This window comes from Alligator sinensis, unplaced genomic scaffold (genome assembly GCF_000455745.1).
Source record: "Alligator sinensis unplaced genomic scaffold, ASM45574v1 scaffold489_1, whole genome shotgun sequence".
Lineage (NCBI taxonomy): Eukaryota > Metazoa > Chordata > Crocodylia > Alligatoridae > Alligator > Alligator sinensis.
Genome location: NW_005841901.1, coordinates 3,988,748 through 3,996,178, shown reverse-complemented (window position 1 = coordinate 3,996,178; position 7,431 = coordinate 3,988,748). Strand labels below are relative to the sequence as shown.

The window sequence follows — 7,431 nt, the reverse complement described above, 5'->3', positions numbered from 1 at the left end:
GTTTCCTGCTGACTAAAATCCATGCCTCTAGTTAAGAGCAGCCCAAACACATGTATCCTAAATCAATAATGTTGCTACCCACCATAAAAATTAGCAAAGCTGTTCCTAATGAATCCAATCACCTTGCATACCCCTATACCACACAAAAAAACGCATTAACACTGGGTATTTCCCCAAAAGAATCTATTAATCATACATGTTCTCTCTCCAATCCCTTCTAATGCAGAGTCCTCTACTAGAGGACTTCTCTCAGTAGTCATTTTTAGTAATGGCAGCCTCTTACTTCTTTCTAGCTTTAAAAGCAGTGGCAACATTTGCACTTCCTGCAGACATGGGCAAGTATTATTTTCTATTCATGTATGGCAGAGTTTACTTTGCAAAATAATAAATTAGGGTTTGAGGGAGTGGGGGTTAAAATGACAGACTAGTTGTTGCTCAGATTGAAGGCAGAGAAAGATGCCACTTGCAATTTTTCAAGCTGTGATGGAATATTTACCTAAACTACATTTGACATAAACTTATGAAATTGATCCCAAATGAAATATAGTTATCTAATCACTAGTCAACAGATTTCTTATCAGTTTATGTTCAGGAAAGTGCTTCGTAAACAGTTGGTCCAATAATTCACTTTTTAATTAATAGAATACTTACTTAATATTATTTTTTCCTCATCAGAGATTTGTAATTAATTCATTTTAAGACAGTTCAGCCTTATACCCTGAAACCAATAATTCAGGATGTCAACTTACTTAATACTGAGAGGAATTCTTGTGACAGAAGCGAAGTAGCTTCACTCTGATTAAAGACACGGTGTCTGATGACCTGAAGACCCATTTGTGAGATAAATAAAAATTGTATAGCAAGTGATATACCAAAAAACTATCTACAGAATCACTCAGGGGAAGAATTTCACCAACGTCTGTAGCTGCTCTCATTTTATGAAAGTCACAGCTCAGCTGCCACAAAGCAGCACTAGAGATTCACTGAAGAACTAACGTATGCAAAGAAAATCACTTACCATTACCAGAGAAAATCTCTCTGCCAGCAACCTGAGAGCAGCAATGACAGGGTTAATGCTGGACTCTGCTCCTCAGGCTTGCTTGTTAAGAGGGAAGGTAGCAGCCATTCTGCAAGATAGCATTTTCATGCTTCTATCTATTCTGGCACAGAAAATCAGCTTCCCCACTTAAAACATGCATCCAAATTTGTGAATGCTTATTTTTGGGAAAAGGATGCATATGGTATGCAAGTAAATATGGTAAAATGCACTGGGCGCACCCAACCCTGTATCAGTAAATGAGCTGCCCACTTTGATGAAGGCAGAATTGTTTCCTCACAACAGCAATCTACAGTAATTTAGCTACCACAGTAATCAATTAGGCATAATTTCTCCTGTCAAAGTCACTTGCAGGAGAACAAATCTGCATATCTACTGCTGCATTATAATGACCAATGAGAATAAATGCAGGTGGTAACAGTTTTAGGCTTAGCAAAGAATCTGACTCCCAATAAGCCACAGAAATTTTTTTCAAGTTGTCCTCACAATAAATGCCATGTTCTTCTCTATGCAACAAACCTTGTATCCACATCTAGGATGAGAAGGTAACAAGGAAAAAGAAAGAAATTCTATATTTACAGGATTTATTCCCAACTTCAAGGGTTCAAAGGTCATTAAGTCAAGGCCACAAAATCCTGAGTTGTAGCTAAAGAAGAAGCTTTGCGCGCACACACACACACACACACACACACACACACAGTTCTTTTTATGCCTCTCAGGGCATTTTTACACATGGTCAGGGGGGAGGGGTGCTTTAATTAGAGCACCTCTGAGAGATGCTCTAATTAAAGCGCCCACAGCATCTTGTGTATTAACGTCCCTGTGCTTCAAAATGGCAGTGAGGGCGCTTTAACTGATACTTGAGATGCAGAGGCTGCTGGAGGCACGCTAATTAGCATGCTCCAGCAGACTTGATTAATTGAGTCTTCTCCAATGCACTGTAATCACAGTACATCAGAGCAGCCTCCCCACAAGTGTACAGGCACCTTTAGTGTCTGAGCCTGTACGGTTAAATTTTTAAAGATTTAATCCAAAGCAAAAAGAACAAAACTCCTATTAAAGATTTTTAAACTTAAGACACTCATTTAATCGTAGGTTTCAATAGCTGGCTTAATTTTAAAAAAAACACGTATTGCAAAAACTGTAGGAGTTTAAAGAGTGAACACCACTACAGATAACATCAACCACCACAAGCAGAGTTATGGAATATAATTATCATATCTCAAGGCATAAATCAGCCAGTAATTGATAAGCCTTGGAAAGCCTTAGGAACACCCATTGGCAGACTGTTGTCCTGTTATCTACTACAGCTTATTTCATTTTCTCTGAAGCATCTGTTACTGGCCTTACAGTGACAACGCAGTGGATTAGATTAATCAATGCACTAATCTGGTCTGGCAATTCCTGCACCCTGTCAGGTCCTCACAAGTTCACTTTTCACAGTCTTTGAGAAGAAAGCAAACAAACACACATTGCCACAATGTCTTAAAGGAGAAAAGCCTAGGCTTAATGACTTTAAGAAGGAGAGAGTGACTCAAGACCCCAGAAAATATGAGTACTATATGATACATAGAAGACATGTAGGTTACAGAACTCAGTGGGAAAAATATTAACATAGTAAAATTTAGGACAATTAAGAAAAGAGAGAGAGCACAGTTTGCTGGTAAAAAAGGAAGGTGAGAGGATACACTGCTCTTGCACTAAATCTCAGGTCTAATAAATCTAGGCAGCAGCCTTGTGTCTTCCCACTTTTTAAATCAACCTGCAATCAAAACTTCAGATGACTGTGCTGAAGGTAAGCAATTCTAGAATACAAAACTAAATTCACACTGGGAAGATTACCTTCAAAGCCACCTGGGTAAACTCACAACTTTTATTCATCCCCTCTCCCCCACTACTGGCTCAGTTCAACAGCTTAGGAACTCAGATGTGAAAATAAAATATGTTTCAGAATTCAATCTATTTTTTTTTTAAAGAGAGAAATCTTTATCTGAAACAGAGCTGGTTCTTCGTTCAGTCCCACAAGCCACTAGTTAGCAGTCTTTCTAAAGCCAAATCAATTGCAGGCTGTACACTACCCATGTCTTTTTCTTTTGGTTTTTAAAGCATTTCCAAGCTATTTCCAAGCAGGATTGTCACCACCAATCTGATGGAAAAAAAAATCTCTTAAAGTCAAAGAAGCCAAATATGAGCATTTTAGTTGGCAGAGAGGTTCTTTTCTGGCTGGCAAGTATTTGAGGCTATGGTCAAGATGGGCTCCACAACGCAAAATTTCCTTCAGATTTACTTGTGAAATCCAGTAACAGATAAAAGAAAAGCAATAGCAGCTGTAAGCTAATTTTGATAGATGTAAACTATCAAATAAGAGATCTCTGGGTGCAGCTACATATGCAGTTAGTGAGGAGCAATAAACTCCAGCGCAGTTTGCGTCAGAGTCAGCTGCTCCTGAGCACACCATCTGCATATGCGCCCAGGACCACAGCAGTTTGAGCCAGGACAGAGCAGCCCCAAGCTGGCAGGGGGCCTGGGGGTCAGCCCCGGACTCCAGCAGCGTAGGGGCTACTGGGGCACCCTCATGCCCCCGCCAGTCCTGGTCAGCATCTACATGTGTATAAATTACTCCACCATAGGATAGTACTTGTCCTGGACAGTACTATCCTACAGCAGAGTTAATTAGTTTACTGCACCCTAATATGGATGCAGATGTAGATGGTGAAGCTTTACTTTGGAGCTAACTAGTCAACTCTGGAGTAAAGTGCATGTGTATACACACAACGTCTATGCAGAAGGATTTCTCAAACCTGAAACATGTAATTAGCTGACTGCAGCAGTTGACAAGTTGGAGTGCAAGGTAGTCCTCCTTAGCTAACTTGCCCCAGAAATGGGGACCTGCCATGGTAACTGACTTTGCTATAAATCTGATATTTTCTCAAATCATGGAATTCAGCATTTTGACGTACACTTCACTATTTACTACTATCATTCTGTCGATCTTCCTGGCCAGCTGGGACCTGTCTGCAATTGCTTCTTGTTCAACTTTCAAAGGATCATTTTCATGGAACTAAATAGCAAAAGGTCATGGTGTTAGATCTCAAGAGGAGCTTACAGCTGTGGAACAGGATGAGCTAGAAAGAGACGTGTGTGAAAAGCTGCCTGGAGAACGCCACATGTAGAAATGTTTGGCAGATAATACTTCTGTCATGCTACTCAAAGGCCTAATTCTGTTGCCTAGATCCTAAGGTCTTGACCTCTGCAAATACTCTCTAGGTGGTCCTGCTAAGAACTTCCTTTCTCCTGCATGAGCAAAGCAAGATTAGTTTCTTACAACTTCATCAAGTCAACTTCTCAGCTTCCAAGATCACACTTCCTGCAGCTGAGTGCAAAGCTTCCTTCCCTGCACTCTCCAGAAGAGGTGAGAACTTTGTAAACAGCTTTCACAGGCTGTTTCTCAGGACAGTAATATACCACAAAGCTGCCTAAACAACTCATCTGGGCATCATCACTCCCTTGCTAGCTTACATTAATGTAAAACCAGTGGTTATGAGTCCATGGAGAAGGGCAGAGAATGAAGGGTAATGCATAGTAATAACCTGAACTAATAACCATGGAATTTAGGAAAAGCTTGATGTGGAATCTAGGGCCGCTGTGTTATGCTTTTCCATACTAATTATGAAGAGGGTCGTTGGTCTCAGTGGAAGCCTGACTATATTTTTCAGCACAGGACCAGTCTGTGTATAAAAGCACTCAAAATGAAATGCCAACCTGCTTATGAAAGAACTTTTTAACATCTCTGAGAATCTACTAACTTAAAATAATCAGAAACTCTGTAAAAGTATTCCAAAATGTTAACTGTTAGATGGACGGTCAGCAAGCTTGGTTATATATATCTTTATAAGATCTGCATCTGTAAGACATACACTGTATGTTTTAAGAAAACAACATTTTAATAAAACAATTAGCATAATGGTTGATGCTCTTGTTTGGAGCCTCCAGGTCAGGGGTGCCAAACACACAGCCTGCAGGGTGGATCCAACCCACGGAGCCCCAACATCCAGCCCCTGGGTCTGATTAGGGTGCCAATACATAGGCCAGGGCAGGCCCACAGACCCCCTCCCCATCCCCTGCATACCTAATCCAGCAGCTGCTCAAGCCAGTCTGGGACCCATGCTACACATAGTGCAGTCCTGGAGCTGCTAGGTAGGTGCCGCATGCAGAGCAGTCCAGTCAAAGCAGCCACTCCATTGCACACAGTTTCCACCCCAGCTGGATTTTGCCACATGCAACACCTTCTCTGGGGGACACGTCACACATGGTACCTGCTCCAGGCAGTCCATGATCCATGACTGCCGGAATAAATGCAGCACAGTGGCTCCTTCAGCCACACTGCACTACACACAGCATCCATTCCAGTCACTCCCAGATCCATGTCATACACAGCACAAGTCCCAGACTGGCTGGGACTGCCACCAAATCAGGTATGCTGGGGACTGGCCCCATGCCACTCATGGAGCCAACAGTGCTTGATGAATTTGACACCCCTGCTTTAAGTGGACATGTCTACACAGACACTTTACTGTGGAGTAAACTAATGTACTGAGCAGTAAAGTGTCACCATCTACATGTGTGCATTTACTGCACAGTAAATTAGTCTACTGCATGGTTGGCTACTACCTATAGATACAGGTATTAGATTAACCACGCAGTAGCTGCTATGCAGTAGCACACGTGCAGACAGCTGACTGGGAACAAATTGGTCCGTAAGCCCAGACAGCAGGGGGGGCAAGGGAACTGTCCCCTTCCGTGGGCAGCTGCCTCAGCCCGGCACCCCAATCAGCAAATTGATATCTCCCCCATCCCCAGAGCCCAGCCCTGGCCCTGGTCCCCCCTGCCAGCCCCATGTAGCATGTGTAGACATGGCCAGTGTTCCCGTAATACTAATTTATCATGTTTTTATTAACTTTCTTTTAAGTAAGAGCAGCATCTTTGGCCACACAACTACAAAGTTCAATAAAAAGGCAAAATCTAAAGTAGGGTATTTTATTTTTTAACTTAAGAAGACTGATCATTATACAGATCTCATTATTCTTAAGGTCTTTGACTGGCTCAGCTCATCTTCTCAAATTGATTATCTCAGTATTTCAATGCAGTTTTTATTTGTATATGCAGTTTTAGTCACTTTTTTTCAAAATCTAAGAAAAATGTAACTTAAATTCTTGAGAAAAAGCTCATGTTCCAACCTAAATGATCCCGTACTACCCATTCTCTTAACTGAATTAATACAATTACAATTTTTAAACTAGTTTTCTTATCTCTTAGTTTCAAAATATAAATAACTATAACATACATATAGTTATATATAGTTATAACAATACCCTCATAAAAGTGTTTTAACCCAGTCCCAGCAAGTTTACTCCTAAAACTGAGGTGTACTTTATTTTATTTTATTTAAACCTCTCATTAGGTTAGGTTTCCTTTAACACAAACATGAGAGGTTTAAATAAAAAAAGTACACCTCAATTTTAGGACTGAATTCTGAAGTTGCCCAGGAATATAATGGAGTGGCACCTATAACAGTCCTAGAGGTGACGCTGTGGAAGAGAACAGAGATGACAAAAGCCACACAAGAGGACAAAAAGTTAAGATAAAGGACTGTTTTAAAAAAAGATAATGGCCATTTTTTAACATACTGCTGAAACAAATGAGATGCAGTGGTGGACATGAAAGGGCAATATAATTACTTTAAGTAAGATGATATTGTTGTGCTTCTTTATTCTTCAGACAGATAACAGAATCTTTCAGTCTGGAAAGTTAATACTTGGAGGGTCTATAGAAGACAGTTACAACAGTCATGGGGACAGTAGATAGAAACATGAGTTAGGGATTCATTTCAACAGAGGTAGAGAAAAAAAAACGGGTGCATTCCTGAGCCCATTTTTCTCTTATAGCTTGCACATGCAAAGTGAGGAATACTTGATTCAGAGAAAGAGATAAAGCCTCAAAATAGCTGGGTATGTGTTTTTGTTAATGAATATAGTATTATTTCTACCTTTCCCAGCAGCTTTTAGCATAATCTACATAAAGACAAGTAAATAAATGTATGTTGGTAGGTTAGAGAGCTTCAGACATTGACATGTGAGCATTTTTGATTTAGGATGTTTTATGAAGAACTGAAAGGTTGTATTTAGCATTGTAACAATCCAATACTCTTGGACAAAGCAGTAACAGAGATCAGTAAGGGCGCGACAATAGAGAATTTTTGGGCTGATATTGGTGGCCAATTTTTAATGAGCCCTATTGGCCAATACCAATTCAATTGCCAATATGCAGCCCAGCAGCATGTAGAGGAGCATCTGGCTGGTAAGTCTGTCGTAGGG

At 40.6% G+C, this 7,431-nt stretch overlaps 1 protein-coding gene across 2 annotated transcripts in view; it reads right to left on the bottom strand.

Moving 5' to 3' along the window:
* Positions 1 to 7,431, bottom strand: part of TTC27 (tetratricopeptide repeat domain 27) — a 240,464-nt gene that overhangs the window by 215,413 nt on the left and 17,620 nt on the right. The window lies entirely within an intron of this gene.